Raw genomic sequence first — 12,728 nt, forward strand, 5'->3', positions numbered from 1 at the left:
TGGAGAGATGTCTGCAGGAGCGGAGGCAGAGCACCCGTCACCACTCTGCTAACTGGACAGTGCAGAGGTAACACCACTAAGGTGCATTGCTGTGTACCCCTGAACTATGACCCCTCCAGGCACAGAGAGCACTTCAAAAGGCTCTTTACAAATAAAACTGTCATGAGTGTAGACATTTGTAACCCCGCAGCTTTATTTTTTAACCCACAGTGACACATTGCTGCAAGAAATTGAAGACTTGAGCATTAAGTATGTGTTACAGTGCTGCCTTATACAGCAGCAAAGTGATTAATTAAAATTTACAAGAGTAATCCAAATGCCTAAACATGTTTCTTGGCGGTAACTCCTATAACCCACTGCCAATAACATCTCAAACTAATGACAACCCCAAAGTCAACCTTTGGGAGCCATGAAGAGCCTCTCTGAACTAAGCCAGTTGGTAACGGGAGAAGAACGAAGAGATATGTGATTCTTCAGGAAAAACAAAGCACGTGAATACAATACTGTCTAGGATGTCTGGCTCACACTGGGAATAGCCCCATCCCAAGTCACAAATACTGGCCAAAGCCCAGTTTTGTTAACTATTATGCTGCAGCATTGAAAATGCCGTATGAAACAGTGAAACAGCCAAGTTCACATCCAGCTCCACGATCCATGAGATGTTGAGCACTTCCAGCTAACACTGAGCCGTGCCAAACACTTTGCAAAATCAGAGGCTAAATTATTCCCTGGGAGGATTTCTTCATGAAACTCCAGAGGACACAGATATTGATCACGCTTCTTCCTCGCTCCCCCCAAATCCGCTTGCAGAATATAATCCAGTAACTTGATACTTTGGGTAACCCTTGAAAACCTAAAATTGAAATTTCCCAGGGGCAATACTCAAGACTAAATTAGAATCAAGGGGGTAAAACTGGGGTTAAAGCTGTTGATTTAAATGGAAAAAATTTCAGGAAAACATCACAGTCGACTATGGCAGGTTTGCAGAGGTGTAACCCACCAGAGCCGGTCCGGTCACTGGAAGCTGGTTGCATAAATCAACCAAATGAGAGGGGAGAGACTCTTTAAAGGCTGATCTCGCTGTGGTATTCTCTTAACAACACATTCCCCTTGCAATGTGTAAATAAATGCAAAACTTTTAGTGTGCTGAACTAATCTATACTAGCTGTTAGAGAAACTCCTTGTATTTAATTACCATCGCTAAACGATTTCAGTGTTTTCAAAGCACACTAGTTGCTTACTGGTAATGATTTCACTGCCATGAAATAAACCTTGCAACGATGAATGGGAATCTTACTCATGGAAACACAGCTCATTTATAACTTTATTTCAGACACTTAAATTAGTAAGGATCAACTCAGTCCTACTGGAATAATAATTTTAGCAGCAGAGTCAAAAAGCAAATGAAAAATAAAATGCCTTACCCCAAGTAAAAATAATTGTGCTGTCCAACCACTTCTCTAAAGAGCCCTCTCAGCTCCCCCCTCCAACTGGAAATTTGTCATGGCAGAAGTCCTGGATTCGGGAAGGAGATCTTTACAGCTCCCATGAAAATTCACTCCATTTCGCCAAGTTACACACACCTGAAAATCATCATCTGCACTTACTTGGGGCTAAAGTCTCCAGTCCCTCCTTGTCTCCCGCATCTGAACTTGGGGCACTGAATCCCCTGCTGCAGCCCACGTACCTTACTCACGGGGAGGCACAGTGATCATGCCCTGCTTGCAAAAAATGCATCAGCCGCTTAAGAAGGGAGCACTGGACTTTCATGTGCTCTAGTCCCAGCTCTTCTAGCAACCCATGATAATGCCATGATTTCCATTGGCTATAATATTGAGCAACATCTCCTATTGATCTTAAGAGCCAGGCAAATATAATTCAAAACTCATGCAAATAAGATAGCAGAGAAGTTGCATAAGACCAGTTCTGGCACAGCTGGGAACAGACTCCAGGACTCTGATTAAATCTGGCAAATCTCACCCAGTCAGATACATCCTGTTTATCGCAGTAGCCAGGTTTGTCTGGGCTGTCTTGTGCTGCTAGACCCCCTCCCCATAGGGAGTCCTGGTTTTTACCAAGGCTGTGCCACCTGGTAAAGAGCTGTTTAAGCTAATGAGCAAAACTTCAGCTGTGTACCCCCATAAACTGTCCCCAGAAAGGCAAGCTCATGTAGAGGGGACGACTCGCTGGTGCAACCAGTTCCTCGCACAGCAGCAGCAAGGCAGCATGCTCTGCAAGCAGAAATGGGACGGTTCCCGGTCCTGCAGCCAAGACAGCGCTGCCTCTGTTCGCTTTTTCTAAAAAACTTCAGAAGTGAGAGACGAGCTTTAATTAAAGAATGTTTATTTGCAAAGTTGAGAAATGCCAAAATTACGGCTGGCTCCACGAGCTTAATTTGTTCTCTTGTGCACGTGAGCCGGGGTTTACATACATGAAAAGGTAGGTTTTTTCTTTTTGTGTAAGTTTTATAGAACTTCTGCCTTGTTCTGTTCCTGGATGGCCAATGGACAAGGTGGAGCAAGCCAAGAAACCAAAGCTAGTGCTATGCGATATCAGACAAGACTGACCTATTATCTAGAATATCTTAATTTTTTTTAATGTTGTTTTCATACAGTTGCACTTAAATTGTCAGATAATCTAATTCAAATAGGAATATTTCTCCTCCTAAGCAATAGTTCATTGTCCTTAAAAGCACCAAACCCGGGGTCTGCTCAGCAGAGAGGAATGCTGGTAACTGACAGAGGGTGGATAAATGGTCCTCAGACAAACTCAGGCTTTTTTTCCCCGGGCTGTTAACTCTTTAACTGCACAGACTGACCATTGCATTAAAATCTAGCATGGCTACTAATTTAGCACAGTCAGTAACTGCCCAGAGCTCAGATTTTGTCCATAGCCTCAAAGCAGCCTGTCTGCACAAGCACAGATGCGGTGATATGACTAAGTGCATGACATAAGTCCAATTACTTGGGTGTCAACATTTGCAGAAATGTGTCTATCTATAGCTTCAAAGTCACGCCTGATGTTACTAAGCATCTGTATGTCTAAACTTATGGCAATTTTCACTGCATTTTTGTGCACTCTTTCTTGAAATAAGGAAAAAAGTAGTGGCACGTAGGGTTGCACACCCAAATAGGACCATCCTTAAGTACCAAGGCAGAATAAGATGGTGAATTAAAAGTAACCTGCTAAATACCTGGGCAAGGAAACCTTAGTGAGGGCAAAGAACTATAGGAGCTGAAAATAACAGATGCATTCATCTCTAACCAGTTACATAATTTTTACTCCATGCTAACGTTCAGTGTGGTCCATAAATGTTCACTTATAAAATGTTCGCTTTTAAAAGTGGCTTTCTTCCTGAGGATGCTGGAGTGTTTTACACACTTATACTAAAATACCCTCCCCGTCTGTCCTGCCCCATGTCAAATCTCATCTTCCTGCGCTCAGTTACTGTGTTTTAGCTCCGCGCTCTCAACGTATCAATTTTAGTTCACCACAATCATGATTTTCCTTGCCTCGCTGTTTAGAAAATCCGTCTTTCCACATCCCTCAAAAGCTTCCAATTCCTTCCCATTACTCCTTAACTCCCAGGAAAAAAACACTCTCTGAACCCAGCACCCCAGGGCAGGAACGAAAGGTGGTCCCTGCACCCAGGGCAGCTGGGGGATGCTGCCTGCCCCCTCCCAAGGCACCTTCAGGTAGGAGTGTTATTGTTGGTATTTATCACTCCTTTACTGTTACAAGGGCATTGTGTCAGCAGACCCATTTAAGCTCTATTATAACTCCTTTTGACTGACAGGCAGAAAGTAATGAGTGTCATTGCCTGAGGAAGGCCAGACAAAAAGGAAGCTCTAAATAGACCTGTCAGAGAGATGCTAAAGAGACTAATACATCAACTAAATCAGCGCCCAATACATAAAAATCTTTTAATCTACCAGTCGTTTCAATTTTAAATGTTTACCAAGACCCAGCATCTAAAATGCTGCCTAGGTAATACGCTTTTTCTTTATAAATAATTGTAACGACCCTTCTAACTATATGCCTGGATTTCTTTTCATGAAAAACAAGAAAAAGAGGAGGAGAAAAGAAGCGGCAGGCTGCCAGGGATCCTAATGCTTCAGTAGCTGACAAAAGACAAGAGAATTTGGGCTGATTTTTTTTTTTTTTTTTTTTAAATTTTTTTTTTTTAAAAACAAGAAAAAGAGGAGGAGAAAAGAAGCGGCAGGCTGCCAGGGATCCTAATGCTTCAGTAGCTGACAAAAGACAAGAGAATTTGGGCTGATTTTTTTTTTTTTTTTTTTTAAAAGCAGCTTTGGAATGATGAATTCACAAGTTGTTATGGGAACTAGCAGCACAGATGATGCCCCAAAGGAGCACTGAAGAATGTCTATAGGATCTGGAGGGATAATAATGTAATACAGACGTCTGTAATATGCATGGGTTTCACCAAAATCGTATGACAATTTGTAACCTAATATTCACAGCACACGGTCTGTGTGCCAGCATGAACCATAGCCCATGCAACACATCAGACCAAAACTATGTGGCTGGGATGCTCGATGGCGCAGCTCTGGCCCCCTCCCAGCCCTCCCGGGCCATCAGGAGAGTATCCCTCCTTGTTTGTTTATTTACTTTGACAACACATTAATTTTCATTCACACTACCTCACATTTTCCAGGACCTCTGCACTTGCAAACTACTGTACTCGGAACACACACGTGTGCTGGGGAGGGAGGAGCTGGGGGGGGAGCCGGCATCTGCGCCAGCAGCAGTTGGGGATGCTGGCAGCGAGGAGGACATGAGAGGTAGGTTTTATTTCTTTGGAAGGTAACTGGGGCCATCACCTCAGCACAGACGATACGTGCACCTCTCCTTCCCAGCATGTTAGGAGGGGATGTGCATTTTGGAGCAGGACTGAGACCCTCTGCCCCCACTCCTGCAGACCCCAAGAGCAATGAGTGCCCGGATGTGCTTCCATCTTTGAGGTGGACAAGGCTTTTTGTAGCTCCTGTCCCAGGCTCTGCACATGCACAAGCATGCTGCAAGTGTTAGGCAGGCTGAGGGTTTTCCCAGCACTGAGACAGCTAAAGCCTGTGGGTTGTTTTCTAAATGGGAAGATTTAATTTATGAACACCTTCATGCATATTTTAGATTTTAAAGGAGAGTTACAACACAGGCTGCACAGAGGAGCAGAGCTCAAACTACAAGGGTCATATCTAAACCTGGGGTTTACATATATAGCTAAGGTGCATTGGATCTATGGGTGATACATAAGCATAGACTTAATCTGAATTACAGCAATTATACAACAGTCTCAACCTCAGATGGTGTTTGCAGAATGTATAACAGCGTATACTACAGGCCAGATCAGGAATATTCTCCAGTGACCCACACTGTCCAAATGGCTTGGCCAAAGCACCACAGCAATGCAACATCCTTGGGACAGCCTGGTGTGGGAGCAGACCACGGACAGGCCACAGTAACCAGGGGCTTCCAGACCATAAGTGACACGCGCATGGATTGAAAAGAGCTGGGCATGTAAACCATTGCCATGGGAGATGCAGGATCCCAGATACAGCGATGAAATGTTACTGAGCTCTGTAAAAAGCATTCTAAGAAATTCCTCCAGAGTTCAGACCCACTTGCCAGCATAGCCTCTGAGCTTGTCCCCATGCTTTGTAACTACAGCCTATGAGATATCCTGAGCCCATGGGAAAATGATAAGAAAGGAGTTCAGAAGAAGAGTAGGGCAAAGTCTCACATCACTGCAGCCTACTGTTTGCTCAATATTGATGCCTATGAGATGAGAATCAGCTCAGCAACTGGGCTTGGTTTGCAGGTCACTGTGGGGGCTGTGGTCTGGAGATAAGAGCAAACCTTGCCGTGCTTCCCCCAGAGCTGCTGTTCACATTTGGAAGGAAGTCCAGTAAAACTGTAAAGGTACCTCTTGAAGGTACCTCTTGATCTGCCTTCCAAAAACGAAACTGTAAAGGTACCTCTTGATCTGCCTTCCAAAAACCTCTTTCAAAATGTACTTTGCTGAGCTGTTTACGCAAATTCTTGCAAGTTGGCTTGACAGCATGCCAGTCCACCATCAACCGTGCAAAACAGCATTCCTCATCCCCCTTGCATTGCCTGTGCTCAGCTGGGCAGGGACAGCCCGGAGGGAAGCCACAAGACCAACCCACCTTCCATGCTGCACACCTGCAACACAGGCCTACCCAGAATACACTCTCCAGATTTATTCCTGGAGTATATTTATATATGGGTTATAAATAAAGTGTGTGGCTTGCCATTCAGTCCTACTTCAGTGTTCATGCCTTCCTTTCACCTGCCCATCTGAGTCCATTAGCCTGCGTTATTTTTCCAGCTGTCCTTTCGATCTGTGCCAGGAGAGGGCTCTTGGTCTCCTTCCCCTTTGTAACCTTCAGCACACCAAAAGTTATAGACTGCATCAAATGAGCATGAAAGGAAACATCTCCTGCACCAAAAGCTTGCAGAAGCCATGTTAGGGAGCCCCATTACTCGTACAGAGGATAGAAGACTCATTCGTGGTTTTTTTTTCTGCACTAAAAGACCTTTCCTGGCGTTTGGGAGAACCAAAGAACCGAGGGTTTTAACACAGTACCTGCAGTTTGCATTTACCTAGTGATTTTCTGGAACCTCTTGCCAAATGTCTGGCTGTGCGCTCTTCCAGAAGGTAATAAAAAGCCTGCACCATGCTTTCCCTGCAGAACTACTTAATGGGGTTAGGAGGTTTGTTCTCAATTTCACATTAACGCCAAGTAAGAAGGATACATATTCTCAGTATTTGCTGTGCTTTCCTCTTTGTCCAAGCCACCAAGCACTGCTCTGCCCTCCACCAGCAGACCCAGCCCTCCCCTAGAGTCTCCTGCATCGCCTGTGGTCAGGTGTGCTTTGGGTTGTCCTCCTCCCCAGCTCCCTCTTCTCTCCTGAAGCTCTGCCTCCCACCCAGCTAACTTGGTCAAAGTGCCCAAGATGGGCACAAGTGACCTCTCCATCGCACCAGCACAACCTGTCTGGCTCATCACTCTACTGCCCTCACACACATGCTCTCCACCACTTCTACTCCAGTCCCTCAGAAAGACAGGGAGAGGAAAAAAAGGTCCTTTCCAGATCAGGTTCGCAGATGTCATAAATGGTCCACATCCCTCCCGTCTTTGACAAAAGCTTGAGGAAACTTGGCAGAGCCCAGGTATCATCACCTATAAACTATGGTCTGTGGACTAAGAACCATCCCAGACTGGGAGGCTTCCTCAAGTCACGTAAAGTTGTGCTCACACTCATCCGCCTGACCTGGGGCCCTCCAGAGAGAGTTCAGTGGGTCACGCTTCAGGTCAGCCAGCTCTTCCCTGCTCCATGATGGTTTTCTGACTTCTTGAGACATGTAAGTCAGGAAAGAAGGAGATGCTGTGCAGCAGGACAACCCTTGCTGCTCTGGTTGATGCTGGACTTGAATCAGTCACTACTGCTTTGCAGACCTCTCTCCAAGCCAACTCACCAAGACAGGTTTCTCAACAGACCTATCCTCCTCGTGTAGGAAAACAAGCTCTTTCTCTGATTTGCACCTTTTACTCCTGCCTCAATTCCAGAGCCCCTGACAAGAGCCAGAAATCATAAGTGTTATCTATCAGAAATGTTATCCCATCAGCATCACTCCATCTCAGCTCCACGGGACTGTGTTGGACATGCTCCCTGCACCAACATTTCTCAGGACCTGGATTGACTCACCCCAGATTCCTCAGACCTCCGGCTGAAGGGAAAGGGTGAGCTAAAAGGAAAGATAATGCTTGCTGGTTTTTTGGAAATCTGATGTTCAGGCATCTTCCTTACCAAAATTTGTTCTGCATATGCATGGGTTCACCATTTTAGTCTGTTATCGCAGCTTTTGGATGTGTTAGATGTAAAAGGATGTGAGGAAGCGCTACCCTGAGGTAAGGAAGAGAAGCAGGTAATTTCCACCCATACAGTGGAAATCTCAGGGTTACCAAGATACTGTTTCATCCTCAGACATGAGGCTTTATCCAAGCATGTCAGGATTTTTTAAGAGGGCAATTTATCACTAGAAGCAGTGCTTAGTGAAAGAGTATTAAGCTATGTACAGAGGAAAAATACAACAGTCTTCTTCAGAAAGCAGCCCGGCCCTTGAGAGTAAGGGCACTAATATGGGATTTAAATGCTTCCTCTTGAGCATACTTCATGCTGCTATAAACAAGACAGTAATGTGTCACTTTGGGCACAGACCCTCTCTTAATTATACCTGCAGCATGATATAGGTAATAAAGTAAAAAGGATGGAGAAGCAGCTAATAAATTACTTCTTTTATCATTACAGGAACCACACATGAAGAGTACTGAAAGAAAAACCAGAGAGCTGAGATCCTGTGTCCAATACACAATTTGCACTGATCAACCCCCCACTAATTTGAAGTGCAACTTGGATTTTCCCTTGGAAACACTCATTGAGCAAACATCGCCAGCACACGCTTCCTGCCCTCCAGATCATCCCAGTCTGAGCGAAAAGTCAAACAAGACACTCTCAGTAACACAGCAGTGCCCCTTCCATCTGCAAAGCGGGTTTGTATTTCTTCCAAAAAAATAAACACAAAGGAGGACAGACAGGCTTCCATCTGACTTTTATCAAAGCCTGGATGAAGGAGGACTTTCAACACTGCCTTCCAAGCAGCCCTTTGTAAAGATGGGAGGATGGGTAAAAACAACTTGTAATTAGAGTCTAATGAATCAGCACCAGTTGTCTAGCCAACAGTGCATCAGCTCCCATGTGCTAGTTAATCGCTTGATATTCTTTTCATCATGCAAGAGCAGCACACCGGTGAATCCATGCTCATTGCCCCCACAAACCTGCAGTGCAGGTTCAAACTCCGTTCCACCCCAAAAACAGGACATGACTTTACCAGACAAAGCAGTCCAAGAAACAAGCAAACTTGCACAGCTTTCAGGGCTGATGCACCTGGAAGTACATTAAAGTGGCTGCAGCTCACCCTGTTTTACCCATTTGTGGAGCTTTGTTGCGGCCAAGAATCAAGCTTTGTAAGCAAGGCCAAGCGTTCTCTATGGCACAGTGGGAAGAAATTCAAACCACCCCAAAATTCCTTGGCAACAAGCCCTAGACTTCACGGCAGTGTTAATTCAGCGCGTTTCCATGAAATACTTCTCATTCCCACCCCTCCTTGAAATGTACGCACAGATCTTAGTCCCGTTGTGTTACAGGATGCGGTTCTGCAGGAAAGGAAAATGCCGTGGTATGCTCTGCAGTGGTGGGAATAATGAAATACCCAGGCTCTGCTTTTGAAGCTTGCATCAGCTCAGAAGAGCATTTCAACTTGGCAACGTGTCTGCCAGCTCCAACGGCAGGGACTGACACTGCTGTTCAGTCGAAGCGACATGCAGATGAGATGCTTCTTCCAACAGGTAAAATAATGAGTGCTCCATGATATTGGAATAAAATCCCTTTGCTGATGACTGCAGAGCAAATTTGCAAAGTTTGCAAGGAAAAAAAGATTTTTTTGTTCTAACTGCATATTTCTCCTGAGATATGAAAATTAAACTGGATTTTCTTCCTTCTTGCATCTTAATAAAATTCCTATTAAAGACCATTTCTAAATCTTTAGTTTAGCTTGTGGTTTCAACTAGGCCAGAGGAGAAAACCGATTTTCAATTTAGAGCACAATCAAAAATAAAATGAAGTCCAGGTTCAGTTAAGAAAGATCAGAAAGGGTTGTCAAAAACGTAGCTTGCTTTACTTCCATTTCACTTTATAAATATAAAGGATATCAGATAATCGGAAGTTGCTTTTGTTAGAGATGCGTGTGGAGCTGCTGAGAATCGGACTGAGTGTTTTCAGTCCAAAGGGCAGGTCCATGTTCAACACAAAAGATGACTTTTCTGTTAAACCCTTTTAGCATCTTTCCAACTAAACTGTTATCAATAAAATACAAACAAAAGTTATTCAGACTTAGGCAAGTTGAGCAAAAGTTTTGTCTTATTTTATTCATTTTTCCCTTTCCTGTCATCTAGAGAATCTGACAGGGGAAAATAGTGTGAATAACTCCTGTAATTCCCCTGTAAAAATATGCAATACAAGAACTGCAAGCACATGCACACACCCCCCGATGCTGAGCCTGCAGCCGTCATTCACGTCAAACAGCAAGCGCATCCCAAACACTGCTGCATTCCGTTTGCTTTTGCACAATTCAAATAACTAATGTTTCAACACATAAAAAGAAGTTCCTGCCATGACCATAGCCCAAACTCATGTTCTTACTTGATTTCAACTCCATCCCTTCAGTTCTAGGCACAGGGTAGGTCACTGCCAGTGACGTGCCTTTGGTATGACCTGTGATACCGTGAACGGGCTTAGGGAGCCGAGATCCCAAGGGATTTCACAAAGGATACTGAAACACCTTATCCCATCACACAGGATGGAAAGCTGCCTGGACAACACTGGGGAGGTTTTCCTGGTGCCCCACAGATCGTGGTGGAAATCTAGGGGTTTGGTGGGTTTAATTTCCAGTATCAGAGCTCAAGTGAGAATCAGGCTAATGAATTTCCCTTATTGTACTTAACTCTCCTGAGCTCCAGATCATTTTCTGAACACATTATCTCCTATATCAAATAAATGTCTGAGAAAACAGCTGTCTACTACAGCATGTTACTCAATGCACTCTGACTGGACACACAATATCCACGGCAATGTTTTTTGGGTTTTTTGGGGTTTTTTTGTCTGATTGGTTAAGGTATGCAAAAGAGGACCACAGATTGGTTTACATATGCATTAACCATAAATTATATTGCTACAAAGCATAAGGTCAAAAGAAGGAAGCATAAAATAAGCATTCAGGTTGGTTTCCCAGTTTCAAGTTTGTTATTTTTGGCTAAATTCCATGCCTTTCTTTTAGAGCAAAGACCGGGTCAGAAGATGACATCCCAATGGAGCGAAGCATTTTCCTTTTCTCTTCTCTCTTGATCCTCCCCTGTTCTGTAGCAAGAAGTCCGCGAGCTATTTGCATGGCAAAGAAGGTGGTGGATTCAATACAGTGCTGCCTTTTATTCTACAGAAAACAGCACTGGTGGCAGGTAATGGAGCAAGAAATGCCAGGAGCTGCTGCAGGAAGGACAAGAGCAAAGCCAAGTATGGCCATGGGACACTGGGCTCAGAGCAATTCTACAGCACCCAGGCTGGGTGGTGGCAAGCTCTAGCTCAAAGGATGCAGACAAGACATGGAAGAAATGTCAAGTTTTGTTGAATTTTAAGCCAGATTTAAACTATTACACATTCTTCCCCACAAAAACTTGAGCACAACTTCCAGCATGACCAACACCTCTGATGGGCTCTGCTGTCTCCTGTAATTCCATCTGCTTCAGAAATGTAGCACCCAGGGTTATAAACAAGGCTGCCCACCTCTGTCCTGCCAGCAACTGTGTAAAGTGCACCTATATATTATGTCTGTTGACATGAGGGAGAGAGGGACATGTTTGTATGCATGTCTGGATGTGCCCTGTACAGGTTATAAGGAGGGATTTGTCTGCCCAGACTATTTCATTCCCTTCTTATGAGGGAAGGTGTGGTCACTTCTCAAAGCACCTGCAACTGGTCATTAAATTTCCAGTAGCTAAGTAAATATGCTAGTAAATAAATATATATATATTTATAACTTATTAACTATATTGACTAACTTCACAGATGCACATTTCTTAGAATCTCAGAAATTTCCAAGCCACTCCAGCTTTTATCATACAGGCTACAGTATCCAGGGCTAGAAGTGGCCCAAGAAAAAACGAAACCAAGTAAACTGCCAGCATGGCTGGGACTCGCAGATAAAAAATTACCTCTTATCCACCTCTTGGCTAAATGTGCTCCACTATCTGTCTCTGCACTTGAGCGCTGTGATTTTCAGCAGCAGCACAGCCAGCATCTAACCCAAGGTCAGACACAAACATCACGGTCTGAAGACTCACACGACCGATCAAGCCCTTGACTCTAGAAGTAACTGAAAGACTGACAAGCTAAAAATCCAGACTTAGGATTTGATGTGCAAAACCTAAGGCCAAATAAAAGCAGCTGTTGGGAAATCTTGAGAAAAACAGAAAATAGGAGTATGCAATGGTGAGCCAAGTTGTGACATCACGTCTCACAGGTCTCGCCATGGACTAAGATGTTCCTTTTCTGGACTAATAGTGAGGAATTATAGCCCTGAACAGAGAAGTAATAATGTGGGAGAATACTTGTAATGCCCACATCATCCCATCATGTGGGATCGGTGCCTATCTGAATGCATCCCTGCACGTCCAAGGACACAGTGATGGGGTTGTTTGTTAGAGAACAGTAAAGACAAAAAACAACACAGATGGTATCTATCTGGCGTCAAAGGAGTTAAGATCACAAGGGGTAGCTTCCCCCCAGGCTCTCCCCAAAAGAAATGTGGAAAGCAAAGCATATGTGGACAGGACACCCACCCTAGAATAAGGAGGTTCAGCCCGGCTGGCAAGAAAGGCCTCGGTAGAGGCGGAACATTTGCAAGCCAAGAGTGTAGTACAGATAGGTTAACCTCTTTGTGTTACTTGCACCGTGTTGTAAATGCTTTGCACCTTTGAAGAACGAGTGGATCTTGTTTGACTTGAGATCCACTTTCCTCAGTCCCTGTTCCAGGCTCCTGGCAGGACCCAGCCCTGCTTGCATGTGCTGAATCC

This window comes from Aptenodytes forsteri, unplaced genomic scaffold (assembly GCF_000699145.1).
Source record: "Aptenodytes forsteri isolate BGI_AS27 unplaced genomic scaffold, ASM69914v1 Scaffold40, whole genome shotgun sequence".
In the NCBI taxonomy this organism is placed as follows: Eukaryota; Metazoa; Chordata; class Aves; order Sphenisciformes; family Spheniscidae; genus Aptenodytes; species Aptenodytes forsteri.